Source organism: Balaenoptera borealis (assembly GCF_965194805.1).
Source record: "Balaenoptera borealis genome assembly, chromosome: 18".
In the NCBI taxonomy this organism is placed as follows: Eukaryota; Metazoa; Chordata; class Mammalia; order Artiodactyla; family Balaenopteridae; genus Balaenoptera; species Balaenoptera borealis.
Genome location: NC_138877.1, coordinates 77,630,013 through 77,651,294, shown reverse-complemented (window position 1 = coordinate 77,651,294; position 21,282 = coordinate 77,630,013). Strand labels below are relative to the sequence as shown.

The 21,282-nt window shown below is 48.0% G+C and overlaps 1 long non-coding RNA gene across 1 annotated transcript in view; it reads left to right on the top strand.

Annotated features, from left to right (window-relative positions):
* Positions 1–5,338: 5,338 nt before the first annotated feature.
* The window catches only part of LOC309616077, a 40,829-nt gene continuing 24,885 nt past the window's right edge, over positions 5,339–21,282 (top strand). The window contains exon 1 of the long non-coding RNA XR_014237261.1: positions 5,339–11,879. This is a non-coding gene — a long non-coding RNA (uncharacterized lncRNA). The remainder of the gene's footprint in view (positions 11,880–21,282) is intronic.

The following is a 21,282-nucleotide window of genomic DNA, read 5'->3' as shown; positions in this document are numbered from 1 at the left end:
TATATTTGAAAGTATCTCAAAGACTTCATGGTGAACTAATATTTGCTGGAAAACATTAAATGAATCTCTTAAAATACGCTTAAGATCAGAACATTTGGTTAGTCATGGAATTGGGGAGAATATGACTGCTTCTTGGGGATAAGAATATTGCATAGAATCTATACTTTGGCAGCCTCCACACTTCAGTGGGTGGGTGATACATTGTGGTTCAAAGTTACTGACATAAAGTGCTTAGAAATACATAAGAAGATTGTTATGTTGGAATTCTATCTTGCCTGGAATTTGCTTCAGAATAATGTAGGACTAGAGAGTGAGTGAATGGGACAAAACTAAAACAAGATCTGGGCTGAGCTGACACCAACATTGGGTACACGAAGGTTCGTTATTCTGTCTACTTCATATAAAATTGGGGAAGAATTTTTTAAATTAGGACTTTAAGAAGAAAACAAATGTTCTAATACTTTAAAAAATTGCGGACATCATTTTCACATTGACCAAGAATAAGCTCAAATTTTGCTCTGCTCAACTCACCAAAATTCAGTTCATGCTGAACTCTCACAGTAGTTCACTGGCTCTTAACATTTGGTCTGAAGAGCCTTTTAGGTGTTTGTGTTAAATACTAGTGGCAAGCAGTTGGAAAATGAAATAAGTCCATTTACAGTAACATCAAAACCATAAAATACGTAGGAATATGTCTTAAAAGGTGTTCTAGACCTCTACACTGAAAACTATAAAACACTTGTGAGAGAAAGGTCTCTCTAAATGTTTGTGTGCAAGTATGTAGTAATTGAGAAAGGAGAGGTATTTTAATAGCCTTTGCAGTTGATCATGGGTATTGGATACAAAATCAAAACTCTACAGAGGTAGTTTCTACAGCAATGGTTTCATAAAGGTTTGCTGCAATGTTGAATCAGAAACCATGTGGATGAATTTCTTGTACTCAGTTACATTAAATCTGTTTATCTTGTACTTTGAATGGACGGCTAATCCATGCATGATTTTATAACATCATGCCTTAGCTATTTGGAAAATATTCTTTTTTTTTAATCTTCCCTTTTTTTTTTTTTTTTTTTTTTGGCTGCACCACACGGCCAGTGGGATCTTAGTTCCCCGACCGGGGATCAAACCCGTGCCCGCTGCAGTGGAAGCACGGAGTCCTAACCACTGGACCGCCAGGGAATTCCTGGAAAATATTCTTTAACTGAGGTCCGCAGATCTTCCAGATGTTGAAACATTTCATTTAATATTTAGAAAAACTCACTAATAACACTAACATATCAAAGTCAGAAGCCGACTTCATCATTCGCCACAGATACTGTCATTTGTTTTCCTTGAAGTGGCAGGCTCACTTGGTTAATTTTTTTTTAATCACATCTGCCAAACATAAAAAGTCTCATAAAGTCTTAGTAACCATTGTTTGTCTATCATTTTTCAAATAAAAATGATGTTTCTAGAAAGAGCAACTGGTTACGTTGTAACACAACCAGCCAGGCAAGTGCTTTTCCTGGAGGCAATGTTGTACTTTGTTCCACAGGCTTTCCATTTCATCACACAGGACATGTACTCAGTGGTTGAGATGTAATATGTATTTTTTGCTTCATCAAGGACATTTTAAAGTGAAATTGGCCTTTTTTATTTTTATTTATTTTTTTTTAAAGACAGTATCGGATTCATTTTTTTTTTTATAGCTACTTTATTTATTTATTTATTTATTTTTGGCTGTGTTGGGTCTTCGGTTCGTGCGAGGGCCTTCTCTAGCTGCGGCAAGTGGGGGCCACTCTTCATCGCGGTGCGCGGGCCCTTCACCATCGCGGCCCCTCCCGTTGCGGGGCACAGGCTCCAGACGCGCAGGCTCAGCAGCCGTGGCTCACGGGCCCAGCCGCTCCGTGGCATGTGGGATCTTCCCAGACCAGGGCTCGAACCCATGTCCCCTGCATTAGCAGGCAGACTCTCAACCACTGCGCCACCAGGGAAGCCCCAAAATTGGCCTTTTTTAACTGCACAGCAGTGAGGAACATAATGGTAATCAGGACAGTCGTTGCTAAGGCTTTCACCATTGCTTTTGAGCCACAGTGCAAATGTCAACACAGGAGAAAGCAAATCACATCTTGGTAACACAGCTGTGACCTTTTGGGTCCCTGAAATGGTCCCAGGGTCCCAGGGGAGTCTGCTCATCCCAGTTTGAGAACTGCTGGATCAACTGTGCTGTTAGCGTTTGGGCCGATGAGACCTCAGCAACTAAGGGATAAATGCTGGGATCTAGACAGGGTTCTTTGAATTGCTCTTTAGGCCTTTCTGTAGATTGAATGTTTTAAACTGAGAGCAACAGAGAATGGAGGAAGACTAATTGGAGACAGAAACGTAGAAACCTTTCTGAAGAGTTTTCCTGAAAAGAGGAGCCAAGAAGTAGGCTGTAGGGAGAAGGGGACGTGACATCAAGAGAGGGTTTGAAGATGGAAGATACAGGAGGGAAGCCTGGAGGCACAGGTGAGGACGTGAGAAGGGGTGGGTCCCCTGATTGCTCCCGTTTCTGGTGAATTGTGAGCCCCCAGCTTGGGCAGGTGGTTTCCAAGAGACAATGGCATCCCAACCTGTGGCTGCAGCCATAGGCGATCCTGGGCAGAAGGGCCGAGTTGACTTTGGGCTGAACCGCGTTACAGTTCAGCTGAGCCAGCTGGACACAGCAGCGGTTGGAGTGGCTGGGATTTAAGCTGAGGAGGGGAGGGCAGGGGCGGGGGGAGCAGTTCTGATGGAGGTGATGGTGTCGGCTACTCGGGCATCGCGGGGACAAGACTGTACAGTCACCGTGAACAGTGAAACAGCCCGAGCGGAGTGAAGGGCCAGGGTGAGCCAGGCAGCAAACCCGCGGGGGAGGAGGGACAGGCTCCGGATGGGGGCATAAGTGCAGCCAGTGGTGGGGGGATTGCCGGTGCTGGCTGATGAGGGGGTGAAACTGGGCCAGGCCGCCCCCCAGGCCGGGTGGGGCCTTTCATTTTCTAACAATAATGTCAATATGAAAAAATTTTTTACATAAGTTTGTCTCATATCCAGTCATCTTGCTGAATGTTCCTAGTCTAATACATTTTTGGTTAAGGATTTTAAATTTTGTAGTCATATCTTATACCATACATAAAAATTAACTCAAAATGGATTACAGACTTAAATGTAAGATCTGAAACCATAAAACTAGAAGAAAACATGGAGAAAAACTTCTTGACATTGGTCTCAGCAGTGATTTCTCGGATATGACACTAAAGGCGCAGGCACAAAAGCAAAAACAGTCGAGGGTCACCGCATCTAACTAAAAATCTACACATCTACTGAAACAACCAACCAAGTGAAAAGACAACCTATGGAATGGGAGAAAATACTGGCAAACCACTTATCTGATACGGGGTTAATTTCCAAAATATGTCAGGAACTCCTTCAACTCAATAGCAAAAAAACAAATAACCTGATTTTAAAATGGGCAAAGGAAGAGGATTCAAGATGGCAGAAGAGTAAAACGTGGAGCTCACCTTCCTCCCCACAAATACATCAGAAATACATCTACATGTGGAACAACCCCTACAGAACACCTACTGAATGCTGGCAGAAGACCTCAGACCTCCCAAAAGGCAGGAAACTCCCCCACGTACTTGGGTAGGGCAAAAGAAGAAAGAAACAACAGAGACAAAAGAATAGGGACAGGACCTGCACCAGTGGGAGGGAGCCGTGAAGGAGGAAAGGTTTCCACACACTAGGAGCCCCTTCGCGGGCGGAGACTGCGGGGGGCGGAGGGGGGAGCTTCGGAGCCACGGAGGAAAGTGCAGCCACAGGGGTGCGGAGGGCAAAGCGGAGAGATTCCCGCACGGAGGCTCGGCGCCAACCAGCACTCACCAGCCCAAGAGGCTTGTCTGCTCCCCCGCCGGGGCGGGCGGGGCTGGGAGCTGAGGCTCGGGCTGCGGTCGGATCGCAGGGAGAGGACTGGGGTTGGTGGCGTGAACACAGCCTGAAAGGGTTAGTGCGCCACAGCTAGCCGGGAGGGAGTCTGGGAAAAAGTCTGCAGCCGCCGAAGAGGCAAGAGACTTATTCTTACCTCTTTGTTTCGCGGTGCGCGAGGAGAGGGGATTCAGAGCGCCGCCTAAACGAGCTCCAGAGACGGGCGCAAGCCGCGGCCATCGGCGCGGGCCCCAGAGACGGGCAGGAGACGCTAAGGCTGCTGCTGCCGCCACCAAGAAGCCTGTGAGCGAGCACAGGTCGCTCTCCACACCGCCCCTCCCGGGAGCCGGTGCAGCCCACCACCGCCAGGGTCCCGAGATCCGGGGACAACTTCCCCAGGAGAACGCACGGCGCTCCTCAGGCTGCTGCAACGTCACGACGCCTCTGACGCCGCAGGCTCGCCCCGCCTTCTCCGTACCGCTCCCTCCCCCCGCCTGAGTGAGCCAGAGCCCCCGAATCAGCTGCTCCTTTAACCCCGTCCTGTCTGGGCGGGGAACAGATGCCCTCAGGCGACCTACACGCAGAGGCGGGTCCAAATCCAAAGCTGAACCCCGGGAGCTGTGCGAACATAGAAGAGAAAGGGAAATCTCTCCCAGCAGCCTCAGAAGCAGCGGATTAAGGCTCCACCGTCAACTTGATGTGCCTGCATCTGTGGAATACCTGAACAGACAACAAATCATCCCAAATCGAGGAGGTGGACTTTCGGAGCAAAGATATACATATTGTTTTCCCTTTTTCTCTTTTTGTGAGTGTGTGTGTGTGTGCTTCTGTGTGTGATTTTGTCTGTATAGCTTTGCTTTTACCATTTGTCCTAGGATTCTGTCTGTCTGGTTTTTATTTTTGGTTTTTTTATTTTTTATTTTTTTTAGTATAGTTTTCAGAGGTTGTTATCATTGGTGCATTTGTTTTTTGGTTTGGTTGCTCTCTTCTTTCTTTCTTTCTTTCTTTTTTTTATTTTTAATTTTTTTAAATAATTATTTTTTATTTTAATAACTTAATTTTATTTTATTTCATTTCATTTTATTTTATTTTATCCCTTTCTTTCTTTCTTTCTTTCATTTTTCTTTGTTTCTTTCCCTTCCTCCCTTCCTTCTTTTCTTTCTTCCTTTCTTCCTTTCTTCCTTCCTTCCTTTCTTTCTTTCTTTCCTTTCTTTCCTTTCTTTCTTTCTTTCTTTCTTTCTTTCTTTCTTTCTTTCTTTCTTTCCTTCCTTTCCTTCCTTTCTCCCTTTTATTCTGAGCCGTGTGACTGCCTAAAATCATAATAAGGCCACAGACACCCCAAAACACACCACCAGACGTGGACCTGTCCATCAGAAAGAAAAGATCCAGCCTTATCCACCAGAACACAGGCACTAGTCCCCTCCACCAGGAAGCCTACACAACCCACTGAACCAACCTTAGCCACTTGGGGCAGACATCAAAAACAATGGGAACTACGAACCTGCAGCCTGTGAAAAGGAGACCCCAAACACAGTAAGTTAAGCAAAATGAGAAGACAGAGAAACACACAGCAGATGAAGGAGCAAGGTAAAAACCCAACAGAGCTAACAAATGAAGAGGAAATAGACAGTCTACCTGAAAAAGAATTCAGAATAATGATAGTAAAGAAGATGCAAAATCTTGGAAATAGAATGGAGAAAATACAAGAAAAATTTAACAAGGACCTAGAAGAACTAAAAAGCAAACAAACAAATGATGAACAACACAATAAATGAAATTAAAAATTCTCTAGAAGGAATCAGTAGCAGAATAACTGAGGCAGAAGAACGGATAAGTGACCTGGAAGATAAAATAGTGGAAATAACTACTGCAGAGCAGAATAAAGAAAAAAGAATGAAAAGAATTGAGGACAGTCTCAGAGACCCCTGGGACAACATTAAATGCACCAACATTCGAATTATAGGGGTCCCAGAGGAAGAAGAGAAAAAGAAAGGGACTGAGAAAATATTTGAAGAGATTATAGTTGAAAACTTCCCTAATATGGGAAAGGAAATAGTTAATCAAGTTCAGGAAGCACAGAGAGTCCCATACAGGATAAATCCAAGGAGAAACACACCAAGACACATATTAATCAAACTATCAAAAATTAAATACAAAGAAAAAATATTAAAAGCAGCAAGGGAAAAGCAACAAATAACATACAAGGGAATCCCCATAAGGTTAACAGCTGATCTTTCAGCAGAAACTCTGCAAGCCAGAAGGGAGTGGCAGGACATATTTAAAGTGATGAAAGGGAAAAACCTACAACCAAGATTACCCTACACAGCAAGGATCTCATTCACATTCAACGGAGAAATTAAAACCTTTACAGACAAGCAAAAGCTAAGAGAATTCAGCACCACCAAACCAGCTTTACAACAAATGCTAAAGGAACTTCTCTAGGCAGGAAACACAAGAGAAGGAAAAGACCTACGATAACAAACCCAAAACAATTAAGAAAATGGTAATAGGAACATACATATCAATAATTACCTTAAATGTAAATATATTAAATGCTCCAACCAAAAGACATAGACTGGCTGAATGGATACAAAAACAAGACCCATATATATGCTGTCTACAAGAGACCCACTTCAGACCTACGGACACATACACACTGAAAGTGAGGGGATGGAAAAAGCTATTCCATGCAAATGGAAATCAAAAGAAAGCTGGAGTAGCAATTCTCATATCAGACAAAATAGACTTTAAAACACAGACTATTACAAGAGACAAAAAGGACACTACATAATGATCAATCCAAGAAGAAGATATAACAATTGTAAATATTTATGCACCCAACATAGGAGCACCTCAATACATAAGGCAAATACTAACAGCCATAAATGGGGAAATCGACAGTAACACAAGAATAGTAGGGGACTTTAACACCCCACTTTCACCAATGGACAGATCATCCAAAATGAAAATAAATAAGGAAACACAAGCTTTAAATGACACATTAAACAAAATGGACTTAATTGATATTGATAGGACATTCTATCCAAAAACAACAGAATACACTTTCTTCTCAAGTGCTCATGGAACATTCTCGAGGATAGATCATATCTTGGGTCACAAATCAAGCCTTGGTAAATTAAAGAAAATTGAAATCATATCAAGTATTTTTTCTGACCACAATGCTATGAGACTAGATATCAACTACAGGAAAAAAACTGTAAAAGATACAAACACATGGAGGCTAAACAATACGCTACTAAATAACCAAGAGATCACTGAAGAAATCAAAGAGGAAATCAAAAAATACCTAGAGACAAATGGCAATGAAAACACGATGACCCAAAACCTATGGGATGCAGCAAAAGCAGTTCTAAGAGGGAAGTTTACAGCAGTACAATCCTACCTCAAGAAACAAGAAACATCTCAAATAAACAACCTAACCTCTAAAGCAATTAGAGAAAGAAGAACAAAAAAACACCTAAGTTAGCATAAGGAAAGAAATCATAAAGATCAGATCAGAAATAAATGAAAAAGAAATGAAGGAAACAATAGCTAAGATCAATAAAACTAAAAGCTGTTTCTTTGAGAAGATAAACCAAATTGATAAACCATTAGCCAGACTCATCAAGAAAAAAAGGGAGAAGACTCAAATCAATAGAATTAGAAATGAAAAAGAAGTAACAACTGACACTGCAGAAATACAAAGGACGATGAGAGATTACAAGCAGCTCATGCAGCTCAATAACAAAAAAACAAACAACCCAACCTCAAAATGGGCAGAAGACCAAAATAGACATTTCTCCAGAGAAGATATACAGATTGCTAACAAACACATGAAAGGATACTCAACATCACTAATCATTAGAGAAATGCAAATCAAAACTACAATGAGGTATCACCTCACACTGGTCAGAAGGGCCATCATCAAAAAATCTAGAAACAATAAATGCTGGAGAGGGTGTGGAGAAAAGGGAACCCTCTTGCACTGTTGGTGGGAATGTAAATTCATACAGCCACTATGGAGAACAGTATGGAGGTTCCTTAAAAAACCAAAAATAGAACTACCATACGACCCAGCAATCCCACTACTGAGCATATACCCTGAGAAAACCATAATTCAAAAAGAGTCATGTACCACAATGTTCATTGCAGCTCTATTTACAGTAGCCAGGACATGGAAGCAACCTAAGTGTCCATCGACAGATGAATGGATAAAGAAGATGTGGCACATATATATGATGGAGTATTACTCAGCTATAAAAAGAAACGAAATTGAGTTATTTGTAGTGAGGTGGATGGACCTAGAGTCTGTCATACAGAGTGAAGTGTCAGAAAGAGAAAAACAAATACCGTATGCTAACACATATATATGGAATCTAAAAAAAGAAAAAAGAAAAAGAAAAAATGGTCATGAGGAACCTAGGGGCAAGATAGGAATAAAGACGCAGACCTACTAGAGAATGGACTTGAGGACATGGGGAGGGGGAAGGGTAAGCTGGGACAAAGTGAGAGAGTGGCATGGACATATAAACACTACCAAATGTAAAATAGACAGCTAGTGGGAAGCAGTCACATAGCATAGGGAGATCAGCTCGGTGCTTTGTGACCACCTGGAGGGGTGGGATAGGGAGGGTGGGAGGGAGGGAGATGCAAGAGGGAAGAGATATGGGGATATATGTATATGTATAGCTGATTCACTTTGTTATAAAGCAGAAACTAACACACCATTGTAAAGCAATTATACTCCAATAAAGATGTTTAAAAAAAAACATAAAAAAGCCTATACATTTCTAAAAAAATAAATAAATAAAAATAAAATAAAACAAGCAAATGATAATGGCCATGTGGAATGTGGGTACAAATAATGTGAACAATGCAATATTTACTTTTTGAGATTAGATTTAGAAGTGCCTTTCTGGTGTGCATATAAGAGTGAGCTGAAAGTAGCAACACATAAAAATAACCTATCAGGACTGCTTTCTGCTTGTCTCACATTATACAGAAGAGAATTGGTTTTTCTCATTTTGTATTACATATATAGATGCATTCTAAAAATGGGACTTTGTGAGTGAGCCCATAATTTTGTTGTTGATAATTTGTTGATAATATACATTATACTCTGTGTACATGTAGAATAGAGGTAGGGAATCTAATCACAGGAAAAAATGTACAAATATTTTAGGTAAATTTTATTTGCATCTCTCTCTCCATTTTATTTGGGTTGCTCTTGTAGATACCACAGCACTGTCACACTGTTTACTTGTATCCACTGTGAGTCTAAAAACTCCTTGACTTCGCATCCCCAGAACTTACCATGCTTGAAAAGTTGTTTTCAAATTAAATCGTAAATAAATTTTAAATGAAAAAAAATAAAATAAAATAAAATGGGCAAAGGATCTGAATAGACTTTTCTCCAAGGAAAACATACTAATGGCCAACAGGTACGTGAAAAGGTGCTCAATTTTTTTTTTTTTTTTTTTTTTTTTTTTTGCTAATCATCAGGGAAATGCAAATCAAAACTATAATAAGACACCACCTCACATTGTTGGGATGAGTATTTTTGTTAGTATTTTTTTTAAGTGTTGGCAAGTTTGTGGAGAAATTGGAACCCTTGTACTCTGTTGGTGGGAATGTAAAATGGTGCAGCCACTATGGAAAACAGTGTAGGGTTTCCTCAAAAACTTAAAAATAGAGCTACTGTACAATCCAGCAATCTCACTTCTGGATATATATTCAAAAAAATTGAAATGAGTATCTCAGAGAGCTGTCTGCCGTCCGATCGATGTTCACTGCAGCACTATTTACAAGAGCCAAGGTATGGAAACAACCAAGTGTCCATTGACAAATGAATGGAAAAAGAAAATGTAGCATATACATGCAATGGAATATTATTCAGCCTTGCAAAAGAAGGAACTCCTACCATTGGCAGCAATGTGGATGGACCTGGAGGATGTTATGCTGAGTGAGATACGCCCGCCACCGGACAAGAGCCGCATGTTCCTTTGCTGAGAGGCACCTGAAATAGACATAGACAAGCAGACAACAGAACAGCGGTTATGGGGGAGGGGGCAGGGCGCCATGGGTGTAAAGCTACAGTTACACCAGATGAGTAGTTCCAGAGATCTGCTGTACAGTATGTGCTGAAAGGTAAGAAGAACGTATTGTGGGGCTTCCCTGGTGGCTCAGTTGTTAAGAATCCGCCTGCCAATGCAGGGGACACGGGTTTGAGCCTTGGTCTGAGAAGATCCCACATGCCACAGAGCAACTAAGCCCACGTGCCACAACTACTGAGCCCACGTGCCACAACTACGGAGCCTGTGCTCTAGAGACCACAAGCCACAACTACTGAGCCCACGTGCCACAACTACTGAAGCCCGCGTGCCTAGAGCCTGTGCTCCGCAACAAGAGAAGCCACCGCAATGAGGAACCCACACACTGCCACAAAGAGTAGCCCCTGCTCGCCGCAACTAGAGAAAGCCCGCGCGCAGCAATGAAGACTCAACACAGCCAAAAATAAACAAATAAATTTATTAAAACAATAATAAAATAAAATAAAATTCAGCACTTCCATCTTTAAAAAAAAAAAAAAAGGTATTGTGCACTTAAAAATCTGCAAGGAGGGTAACTCCCCTGTTAAATGTCATCACCACAAAAAACACAAAACTGAGACACGGAAACTTTCCAAGGCGATGGATGTGTTCATTTACTCAGCTGTGGTGATGGTGACAGGAGTCTATACATATGTCCAAGCTCCCAAATTACATACATTAATATGTCCAGTTTTTTATAGACCAATTGTACCTCAATAAATCTGGTAAAAATAAAGTTAATTTTTAGCCATTATTTAAAAATGAGAGTAATGATAGTTTGTCTTTTCTTTGGCAGTATTTGTATACTCAGTTTTATTGCTTTGTTGCTTTGATTGAAATGTCTGAAGCGATATTACATGAATGGGCATTTCTAAATGGTTTCTGCCTTTAACACCTTCAGTATTTCCTCATTTAAGGTTGTATTTGTTGTTGGTTTCTGGAAGACACTTTTGTTATAGTCTTGAAGTTCTATTCTATTTCTATTTACACCAAGCTTGTGATTAGGAAATCTGATTCTATCAGCTGCGTTTTGGTTGTGCAGTGATAAAATTCCATGAGTTGTCTTCTCTTCTCTGGAACGTGGGATGTGATAAGCTGTGTTGATGGATCTCTCAGGGAGGAAGCAGTCCCCACGCTCTGGAATAAACCCCTCTTGACCGCAGTCTGAGTTCTTAACATATCACTGCTGGGTTCAGTCTGCTCATGATTTACTTGGTGTGTTTGCTTGTCATGAGGAAGGAATGTCTCTACAGTGTATGGGGGGGATCTTTATTAAGTTGTTTGTGAAGGTTTTATGAAATGATTGGTACTTGAGTCTTCTTTGTTCTAGAACAGTTTGTGTAAATAGGGATTACATGTTCCCTGGATATCTGGTAAAATCACTTGAAAAATCGTCTGACTCTGGCAGCTTTTCACCTTCTTTTGGTGGTGAGTCTTTGCTATGCTTTTCACAGGATTACGTGGTTATCAGGCTATCTACCTGGGCTCACTCCCACTCCATGGGTGAATTTTTCCACAAAGTCATTAATTTCATCCATATTTTCAAATTTATTGACAAAAAATTGTACAGATAGGGCTTCCCTGGTGGCGCAGTGGTTGAGAGTCTGCCTGCCAATGCGGGGGACACGGGTTCGAGCCCTGGTCTGAGGGGATCCCACATGCCACGGAGCAGCTGGGCCCGTGAGCCACAATTACTGAGCCTGCGCGTCTGGAGCCTGTGCTCCGCAACGGGAGAGGCCGCGATAGTTAGAGGCCCGCGCACCGCGATGAAGAGTGGCCCCCGCTTGCCACAACTAGAGAAAGCCCTCGCACAGAAACGAAGACCCAACACAGCCATAAGTAAATAAATAAATTAATTTAAAAAAAATTGTACAGATAGCTTTTACAGTTCTTTTCATCTCTTGCATCTTTTGCCGTTGCATCCCTGTTCTCATTCCTAAATTTGATTGTGTATATTCCCTCTCAGTTTTCCTAAAAGTCAGGCTTGCCAGGAACTTGGCTTTCCCAAATATATATTTTTTTAAATAACAAGCTTTTGGTATTTTTTATTGGTCCAGGGGTTTTTTTGTACTCTATTAATTTTATCACTCTCAATTTTATCCTTCTTATTCTCTTTTATTCATTCTTTTTCTGGTTTCTAATAATGAATACTTAACTTGTTCATTTCAAACTTTCCTGCTCAACAATAAAAGTAATTATGGGTAAAGCTATAAAATTTTCTCTAATTATGACTTTAGATTCATCTTAAAGGTTTTAAGATGAAATATACTCACTTTACAGATTTCTACATAACTAGTCACTTAGAGGTTATTTGCCTTTTGATCTGGGAATCATTTTCTAAAGTGTTTTCCAAATTTCCAAGTGGATAAATATTTTGGCTTCTTATTATTAATTTCCAGATCAGTGTGGTCTGCAAGAACTCTACTTTTCACAATTTATGAAAAACTCCTTTGATATCAAAGAAATTGGGAAATTTCTATTTTCACAAGAAGAGAATATCTCACACACATACACACACACACACGCACTCACACAGACCCTGGCTCGTTGATTCTTATTTGAACCCTGAATGTCTATTTATTTCCTTCTTGACTGGTCAGGTTCTGAGAGAGGGGTATTACAGCTTCCCACTGGGATTGGGATTTTACAGATTCTCCCTGGATTTGTGGGGGTTTTGCCTGATGTGTCTGGCTTGGTGCACTGATTGTTTCCCTTCTTAGGTGGACCATTCTCTTTAACTTCGCGACATACCCCTTAGCCCAGCAGATGCGTGGATGCGGCATCCGTCCAGCCCCCCAGCCCCGCTCCCTTCCCCAGAGGAGACCCACCACGGACGGCCTCCAGGCTCTGCGCCCCGGCCTGGGCGGGCCTCGGGGGGTGGCGGCCCCGCCTTGATCCCGCAGCCCCTGCCCGTGGGTTTGCCTCAGGTTGCCCCCTCTCGGTGACCCCTCCCACTGACCCTGTCCCCCTGGGCCCCCTAACCCGCCCTCCCCCACCCTTTCAAAACTTGGAGAAAGAACAGTCCTGCGGTCGGCAGCCCCCAAGTGTCCCCCGTGGTGCCCAAGACACTGTCCCACCTTCGTGCCCAGTCCTGTCACTCAGCCCTCCTCCAGCGAGCCACATCCGAGGCTGCCATCTGTGCGTGCCCTGTTATCTTACCAGGACCTGAAATCCCGCTTTGCCTGCTCCTCTTTGTTTTGCATTTGCCTGTTCTTTTATTTCTTGACTATTTTTTTGACTGTCTCATAAAAATAATACAGTTCAGGTTCGTTTTGTTTTCCTTTTAATCTAATCTGAGTGACGGGGGCGGGGTGCACAGGGTGCCCCTGGGGAAACGTTCTGCGTCTTTACCGGGATGATGGCTTCACAGGTGAGCCCACTGGCTGCCGTCCTCAAGCCACACAACCGTGGTCCGCGCCTTTCGCGTGTGCTGTGATTCAGTGCAAATGTGAAAGCAGAACCAAGCTGGTGCAGTTCTTGTGTGAAGCTGACGGATCCCCAGACAGGGCAGCAAAAAGCGCCATCCTTCTCAGGGTCGTAACAGGGTCCCGCTGCTGCCTCAGCGCGAGGACAGGGAGCTCCTCATAGGAGGAATAGTCTTTCCTCAGTAAAGTCACAAGCAGCATCTGAGACATGCTTGACGTAGTCACATGGTCAAGGAGCAAGCAGGACCTTACACTCGGCTGGAGTGAAGACTGGAGCGGAGCCGGGGGACCCAGGACCGGGCCCAGCCTCTACCTGCCCCACCTGGGAGGCTGGGCAGAGCAGAGTGTCCAGGTGCACCCAGGGCGCCTCTTCCGACCAGCAGAGTCTGCCCAGCGGAAGCCTGGGGGCTCCAGGAAGCGGCCCAAGGCAGGCAGGGTCCGAGGAAGGGGCAGCGCCTCCGTGGAAGTGTCCTGAAGGCGGGATGGACTTGCTGGCCGCAGAGGCTCATAACAGGGGCCCCCGCGGGGCATGAGCATGAATCCAAGGGCAGAAGGGCGGCCAGGGGTAGAGGGAGAACCCCCGGTCCCATCTGGAGGGCATCGCCCGCCCAGCACGTAGGAGAAATCTTCTTTCTCCTTAAGTAGCTGGGCAACAGCCAACTTCACCACCCCCGGCCTGTAAGCCCCCTCCCCTCCTCTAGGTGGAAAAGTGGGGCGCCCACGCCACCGTGTGCCAGGGGCCCCTCCTCTGGCTCTCGGTGCTGGTGGGGCGGCTCGATGGAGGCAGAGGCCAGCACTGCCGTCCCTACGAGCTGCCTGCCCCTCGGCAAGCTGGCGGAGAAGGTACGAGGAGGGGTAACAAGTCAGGCCAACATCTTCCCTGGATGCTTTACCTGCGTCTGTGAACACTACTTAGGATTCTGAATTCTGGTTACCAGCCCAAACCCCTTCCTGAGCTTCAGCTCCAAATATTCATCCGCCTTCTAGAAGGCTCTCAAACCCAGTCATCCTGCTGTCCCCTGTCCTGGCAACGGGGACCCCATGTACCAGCTCCTGAAGCTGGAGGACATGTGAGCCCTTGACCCCCTCCCTCAAGCCACTCACCATGTCGCAGCGATGATAATCCTGCCCGTTTCCGGAATCCCCCCTCCCCTCCATCCCACGAGGCTGCCCTCGTGCAGGCTTTTATGGCCTCTTCTCGGGCGGTGACTGTCTCTTTCACCTGAACCGTCGACCTAACCTCCACGCCACTGAGAGTTCTAACATCCAAGTCCAGCTGTGATAGTGGTGGATTCGGGCCTTTTAGTGAAGAGCTGAGTGCAGATTCCCTTCCTGTCACCTGACTCATCTCCCAGGCAACGGTGGGGAGGGGGCAGGAGAAGGGGGAGCTCAGAGCCACCTGGACAGGTGGTCTGGAGGGTCAGAGGGAGAGCGGAAGGGCTACGGCACAGGCTCTGGGGACCCACGCAGCCAGTGCTCGCGCCTCAATCTTCCCAGCTGTGAAATGGGAGAATCAGCATCTGCTTCACAGATTGGTGTAGAATTAAATTAGTTAATGCTTGGAACACCCTTAAAAGGCGCTTGGCTCCTGGAAAGCACCATGTGAGAATTAGTTATTACTGCCTGTTTCCTGGGGCCAACAGAACAAAATACCACAAACCTGGAGGCTTAGAAAACAGAAAGATCGTCTTCCATTTCTGGAGGCCGGAAGTCTGAAACAAAGGTGCCAGAGGGTTGGTACTCTGTGAAGACTGTGAGGGAAGGGCCTGTTCCAGGCCCCTCTCCTAGGCTTATAAATCTCTGACTTCATCTTCACATGGTGTTCTCCCTGGGTGTGTGTACCTGTCTCTGTGTCCAAATTTCCCCTTTTTATAGGAACACAGAAATATGGGACCATGGCCCACCCTAATGATCTCATCCTAACTGGGTCATCTTCAAAGACTCTATTTCCAAATAAGGTCACATTCACAAGTAGCAGGAGTTAGGGCTGCAGCCTCTTTCAGGGGGAACACAATTTAACCTATAACACAGCCATGTGAAAATATCTAGTTGAACACTGCTATATGTAAAAGAGATAACTAATAAGGACCTCCCTGTAGAGCACGGGGAACTCTACTCAGTACCCTGTAATGAGCTATATGGGAAGAGAATCTAAAAAAGATTGGATACGTGTATATGTGTAACAGATTCACTTTGCTGTACACCTGAAACTAACACAGCATTGTAAATCAACTCCAATAAAATAGAACAATATGTATCTAGTTGACAGTGAGTAAATGGGCGTTTCAGTCTGAGACTCGAGAAGATCTAAGAAGGTATATGGATTGAGACGTGGTCAGATTCTAGGTGACAGTGGGAATGGGTGAGTTCACCTAGCGAGGCTAGGAAAGGAAAGAGAACGTAAAGGAGGCCAGAGGAAGAGGGGCCCAAGCAGAAGACGGTAAGACTGGGCAGGCACGTCGGAGGAACACCGCGAGCTGGCTGACTGGACGCGGGGAGTGAGTTTTCAGGAGGCAAGGCGCGCTCAGCGGGGCCCAGAGCTGCTGAAAGGTCCAGGCCGGTCAGACGGGAGAAGTGCCCCATCAGAGTGGGGGGCAAAGGGGCCACGCGCGTGCGAGGACGGGTTTGTGGAAGGAAGGGACCAGAGTCAGACAGCGAGGTTGAGGAGCACGTGGAGGGGAGGGCAGCTCTCCTTAACACTAGCTCCCCAGGGAGGTGGGGGACCTTAGAAAGGGCCATGTGGTGCGAGTGGAGCCGGGCAGAGGGCCCAGAGGAGCTGGCCTTCAGGACTGGAGGACGTGGCCGGCTTCTACCTGAGAGGAACAAGGCCGTAGGGAGGGGTGACCCCAAGCCACAGGAGACAGATTGGACAGCTGATGGATCCAGGTCTTATAAATTAGGAAAACGCAACATAGGTCCAATAATCACCGTGTTTTAATGAGGGACCCAACGCTCTGATGTAAAGAAATAGAGCTAAGGGACTTCCCTGGCGGTCCAGCGGTTAAGAATCCACATTCCAGTGCAGGGGCATGGGTTTGATCCCTGGTCCGGGAGCTAAGATCCCACACGCCGCACGGCCATGAAGAAAAAGAAAAAGAGATAGAGCCAAGAGAGATTTAGGACCCAGGCAGTTATGGAGGTACCGTGAGAAAGAAGCCCTCAAATTCCTGCACCTCAGACAGCAGCCCATCCATTACTGTTTACATTTGACACACTTAGACCTTTGGTCATAGTCAATTCAATTCAGGTCACGAGTTTACAAAATCTGTGTGCTGAGACTGTCTGTGTCCCCATCCCTTGGGAGAGTCCCCAGATGTGCTGTGAGGAGAAGGTCAGGTCACCAGCCCTCAGGGGTGTCCCCAGACGTGCTGTGAGGAGACGGTCAGGTCCCCGTCCCTTAGGAAGGTCCCGGTGTGATGTGAGGAGACGGGTCGGGTCACCAGCCCTCACCCCGTTCCCCTGCTGTGAGCATCTGGGCCAGGACCGAGGACCTTCTAAAGGAATGCTGTGTGTGAACTCGGCTTGCTCCAGTCGGGCCTGCTGACTGCTCTGTCCCGGCGTCCTGGCCCACGTGCTGGTCTGCGTTTCTGCCCTCAACCCCCTCCCTCCCCGCCGGCCCCAGATGCCCGTGGGTTGGGGGACAGAGGGACGCACCGCAGCCCGTTGCCCTGGGTCTTCCTCCCGGGACGGCTCCCGTTCGGCTGTCCTCAGGCCAGGCTGTCGGAGGCCCCAGGAGGGAGAACGGCTTCTCCCCGGGGGGCCCAGGAGGCGGGGACATGAGGCCGTGCGGGGCCGGGGGAGCGGGGCCTGGGCGCCCCCGGGCCAGCATATGGCCTGCTCCGGGCCCTGCTGCCCTTTTCCCGGCACGTGGGTGTGCAGCGGGGTACCGGGCGTGAGGGCGGCGGGGCCCTGGGACCCGTCCCCGTGCCTCTCCTCCCACACGGAAGGCACAGCTTCGGGCCCACGGGGAGCCCAGGGGAGGAGAGGCCGCAGCGGCAAGGCCGGCTTCCCTGCACTAGGCCTCGTCTGCCTCGGTTGCCTGTTGTCTCGTCGGAACCTGGACATGATGTGCCTTCTGGCCCCCAACCCACCACCTCTCATTTGCGGGTCCGGGGCTCCCGCGGCTGATGGGACAAAGCCCCTCGCACAGCGGGCTGAACGACATAAGCGGGTTCCCACACAGTCTGCAGGTTGGACGGGCTCCCTCTGAAGGCGCGAGGGGGACCCTTCCCGCCTCTTCCAGCCCCCTGGGGGCTCCCGGCGACCCTGAGCACCATGGCTTGCAGATGCTCCTCTCCGCCCTCTGCTTCAGAATCTAGAGAATTCAGTGCGCACCTAGGCAACCTGCGATTTGGCCGACAAGACAAACACTGGGCACTGGCCATGGCGCCCGTCCGTTCAGGCCTCCGCGAAGGCCCAGAGGAGCAGCTTCCTTTGTGTTTGAGCAGCAGACCAGCCTCAGGACCCAGAGGCTGTAAACAGCCGGGGATGGGCCTCGCTGGGCAGCCCAGAAGGTCTAACTCGTGTCCCTAGCAGCGGTGGCTTTGGCGGTGACGCCAGCAGGAAGAAGTGACGCTGTGGGAGCTGTCCCGATCTAAAGCCTTCATCTTCGGACAGAGTGTGTTTTCTTCCGGTTTCAATTTTTAATGAGGTGTTGAGTGAGACGGGTTTGATCAGTTTTATCCTTCAACGGGCTTGAAGGATAAATATATTTACAAAGCAAGTTGTAAGCTGTCAAACCTGATCCCTCTATCTCTGAAGCTGCAAAATTCCCTTCAGGAAATGACCAGGAGGAAATGCAAAGGTTCGGGGGCGCTGATCCTCGGGCGCAGTCCCCCACGGAGCCTCTGAGGTGCTGCCAGAGGGCAAGCTTTGCAGGGCCGCCGACCCCGTGGCAGATGAGGAGGGAGGCTGGGGCCTGCGCGTGACTCCACCTTGCCCCAAACTTGGCTCCACCTTCAGACGCTTATCCCGCACCCACTGTGTGTGTCCACTGTCCCGAGTACGGGGGGGGCCTCAGGATGCAGGAGGTGGAGTGCTGCCTGCCCCGGGGGCAGGACCCTGCAGAGATGCCCCCTCTGTGTGCGGAGAGCAGCCCCTAACCAGGCCCCCAAGCACTTTGTGCGAAGGGGCTGCAGCGTCTTCTCCCCGAGGCCGGCTTCCCTCTGCGGAGCGGGGGGGCCGCAGGGGCCGCGGAGTCCTCAGGCAGAGCGGTGACGCGGGAAAGTGTCCGGGGCAGGAGGTGGGGCTCTGGGCCGAAGTCTCCTTCCTGGAGGCTCTAGGAGGGGGGCTGGGCTTGAGCACCCTCCTGCAGGCTGGGCAGGTTCCAGGAAGAGGGGCAGGCGTCTGGAGGGGAAGGGGGACCCGGCTGAGGGGCTTCTGCGTGGTGGCGGGGATTCCCCACCATCAGGCCCATTTTCCCCGGGGAGAGGAGCTGAGGGGCCAGTCAGCCTTCAGCCGCTCGCTGGCTGCTCCCAGGGGCAGGGGTCCACCCAATGCAGCTGCCCACGGTGACCGCCGGGCTTCTCTGGCCCCTGGACGTGGGCGAGCCTGCAGGTGAGGCCTTCTGGAACCCAGCTCTAACCCGCCAGCCACCCTGTTTCTGCTGCCACCTGAGCAGGGAAGTTGGGGACCGATGGAAAGAGTCATGGAATCACTACATCTCCTCCTCAGCCTGTCCTGATGACGCGTCCCACCAGGGCTGGAAACCATCCCCAGAAGTGCGTGTGTTAATGCACTTTCGCTCTCAGTACTGCATATAATATTATTTGAATTAAAGAAAGAGGAAGAAAGATAAACAGTGTTCATGTAAATAAAAGCTGAGGTTTTGATTTTTGGGGGGCACGTCCAGTAGATTTTGTGTATCAGCACTTCAGCAGGGCCTTCCTTGGAAGAGAGGGCAGCTCAGAGGAGACACATCTGCTGGACTTCGCTCTAGTTACTTTCCACTCCCTCCACCTGCTTGACTAGCCTTGGGATTTGGGGGCCACCCCCTTTACATGTTTTAATCAGTCACCCCACGTTGTCAAATTCGCCATCAGCAATTTGAGCCCTCATTTTCTACCGTAATATGAGGAGGCAATCAGTTAATTTATGAAGACGGCTGATTGCTCTACAAGTAGCCCATCCTGAAGCCACTATCCTCCAGATGAGCCTGGAGCCCGCCCGCCGGCACCTCCGGAAAGACTGACCCTCCGCTGGCCGGGCTTTGACGGTCACGGGGGGAGGGGCTGGAAGCCATCCCAGCTGGCGCAGAAATTCGCTCAGGAAAACCAACCATTTGGAAAATAGGTCTCCTTCCGAGCATGACTCACATCCGCCTGGGTCCCCGGGAAAGAACCAGCACAAGGGCAGGACGGGCGCTGAGATCTGAGCGTCCCTGAGCGTCCCATCACCGTGGCTCCAGCACTGGACCGGGCTGCGCTCAGTCACGCTCTGTCCCTCGGCTGGGACCCGGGCTCGTGTCTCAGTGCCCAGGGCTCAGCTTCCGGGTCCCGACGGAGGAAGTAACACCCCCCACCGCAGGTTCTGGTGGGCTACACCGTTCCAGCGACGCTAGCCTCCGTCCCCACTCGTCATAATCAGCCTGTCGTAGGTGGTGGTCCTAACCTAGTCTCAGGATTTGGGGTCATCCCCCTTTTAATGGATTAACCAATAAACACCACATTGTGGAATTCACCACCAACAAATCAACCCCCCAGACTGCACATCCAAATCACCGGTTGATGCAGTGGTCGTGACCATGAGGGCTTAGGTGGAGCTGCCCTGGTGCCCTGCTTCCTTCTCCAACTCCTGGTAACACGTCTCTGTATGTGTATAAACCCTGCTGGTTCTGCTTCCCCAGAGACCCCTGATTTGTACAGGTCAGACTCCTGGGCACCGTCCTGGCCTCAGCCTGGGGCTGCACGGGGCCTTGAATAAGTCATTCAGGTTGTTCTGAGTTTTCTCCTCTCACGGAGCAGAATATATGGTAGCGTGATAATTATTCATCAGATTTCTAAAAACATTGTCAGAAACCTGAGCTGCTCGTAAACAAACCCCGGAAGTTGGTGGAAGTTCAAATGAAAAGCACGTAGGGAGGTCTGGATGCGACAAAGAGGCCTGTGGCCTGGGCGCCTCGGGCCGCCCCAGATGTGTGCACTGGGCCGCCCCAGATGTGTGCACTGGGGCCGAGGCGCCTGCTCCAGGGTCTGGCCCCGAGCCACGCACGGCCAGACGACCCAGTGGGTGTGTGAGTGACCGGCACGGTTGTGTTGAGGATGTATTTAACAGAGAACGGAGACGGCCGGCACGGAGGGCTGCACCAAAGCCAGGCTTCTTTCTGCTCTCAGCCCTCACGGGTGCGGGCTTGCGGGGCGAAGGGCACACAGTGTCCCCTAACCTCCAGGAGCTCAGCCCGCTTCTGGGACACACGGGTAAACAGGGAATTATGATTCTGTGCCACGAGGGGGGAGTACAGGGGCCACGGGGGATGAGTTCCCCCAGGGTGGGTGGTGGGGTTGTCAGGGGAGATTGTCCAGAGGAGGGGGCTCACGCGGAGGGAACCTGGGCAGGATGCGCTAGATGGGCTCTGAACCCACTTGTTTCTGCTCCCTTTGCTGGCCGGCCCTTCTTCCGAACAAGACCGTAGTCCTTCAGCTGCTTTAAAGCCGGCTCTCTTGTGTTACACTAAAAGCAAACAGCCCAAGATTCCAGAATATTCCCCATCCAATGATGCTACTGCATTAATATTAGAGTCAATTCATTGGGGGTTTGATGTTTAGTTTTTCAAATTATAATAAATGATCATCCATTATGAAAATAACCTTTGATATCTAATAATGGGAGTTGACGATGTTTAAACGACC